The following is a 1,538-nucleotide window of genomic DNA, read 5'->3' on the forward strand; positions in this document are numbered from 1 at the left end:
CATATAATATAAATATTCATTATATTTATCATAAATATTACTGTATTATAAATACACAAATTAATAAATAATCATATTTCTTATTATAATTATCATATTATTAATTATAAATGTTTTCTCTGGTTTGATTTCGGTTGGAAAACTTTGGTTTTTTTACTTCTGCCAGATTTTCCAGAACAGGCAAATGCTGGAATTTGTTGCAGAGAAAACCTGGACATTGGACAACACTGATTCCTCAGGAATTACACAAGCAGGGAATAATTGTTAAATCAAAATTTGGAGATCATTTCCTGTTTAATTTTGGATTTGGGGGAAGGGGCTCAGAGCTCAATTTTTCATATTGATAAAGGAATAACAAGTAAAGAACTTTGATTAAGATTTAATAAAAATATGGGGCTTTCAGGGAAAGCATTTGAGGAAAAAAAAATTGATTTTTCAGTTTAATTCTGAGTCTCAAAGTCCAAAAAAGAACCCAAATATTCTGGAATTGTGGGATAGAAAACAGCCCTGAGGAAGGAACAGGAAGGTCAGAAATGCAAACAGGGCCAGTGTGACCCACAAGGAGAGAATGCAGAACTCAGTCCTGAAAAATTAACCTGGAATTAATTAACACTTCACGCACACACAAAAGGCTTCGTTAATATTTCAATTAACTGAAAAAAATTCCAACAGCTTCACCATCCTGGTTTTATGATTATTATTATTATTATTATTTATTTGCATAGTTCCCCCCTCTTTAACTGCTAAAAGCAGATAAACCCGTGCTGATACGATAATTCCTTGGCAGCGCGGCCTTTCCTAAGGGGTGATTTTTGAGGCGGGATTTTCATTAAAAAGGAATTATTTTCTGCCTGGGGATCATTACCCCATCCACGGCAGCAATTTGCAGGCCCCACTAATTGCAGATTTCTTAAGTGGCAGCTTCAGGTTTCGAAAGACATAAACAAAGGCCGGGGTTTTAATTAGGGATCGGGCCTTGAAGGCCTTACGCAGCTTCAGGAAACTCAGCACTTTTTTTTGAGGGGAAAATGGAAAGAAATCAAAGTTCGCTGCTCATTCTGAGGGAGAAATTCGGGATAAAAATGTTCTGTGCGAGGTTGGGGACGTTTTGCAGGGAATTGTGGATTCCTCATCCCTGGAAGCGTCCGAGGCCTGGCTGGATGCGGCCTGTGCTTGTGGGAGGGCTTGGAATTAAATAATATTTAAAGCTCCTTCTTTAAACCATTCCAGGACTGCACAAAACACACCAGGAGAACGTAACTACGCAGGGCACTTTGCAAACTGAATAATTTATTAAAATAAAACCCAGGGCTGTGTTTACTGGCACAGATTTCCAGGCCCCAACTGGAAAAGACATTTCAGGACGCGTCCAAAAGCGCTCCCAGCCCTTCCCTAAATCCCTTCCAGGGCTTGGAGCTCCCAGTCCTTCGTTCCCAGGTGATCCCAGAATTTGGGGGTTCTCCTTCCCCCACGGATCTGTGGAACCGCAGCCGAGGCCTGCGGGAGCCGCTGGAATTCAAATCTGGAATTGAAATGAA

At 40.2% G+C, this 1,538-nt stretch overlaps 1 long non-coding RNA gene across 1 annotated transcript in view; it reads right to left on the reverse strand.

The window, feature by feature from the left end:
- Positions 1-1,459: 1,459 nt before the first annotated feature.
- The window catches only part of LOC115948180, a 9,200-nt gene continuing 9,121 nt past the window's right edge, over positions 1,460-1,538 (reverse strand). Inside the window, exon 3 of the long non-coding RNA XR_004082029.1 lies at positions 1,460-1,522. This is a non-coding gene — a long non-coding RNA (uncharacterized LOC115948180). The remainder of the gene's footprint in view (positions 1,523-1,538) is intronic.

Source organism: Geospiza fortis, unplaced genomic scaffold (assembly GCF_000277835.1).
Source record: "Geospiza fortis unplaced genomic scaffold, GeoFor_1.0 scaffold361, whole genome shotgun sequence".
NCBI classification, from domain to species: domain Eukaryota; kingdom Metazoa; phylum Chordata; class Aves; order Passeriformes; family Thraupidae; genus Geospiza; species Geospiza fortis.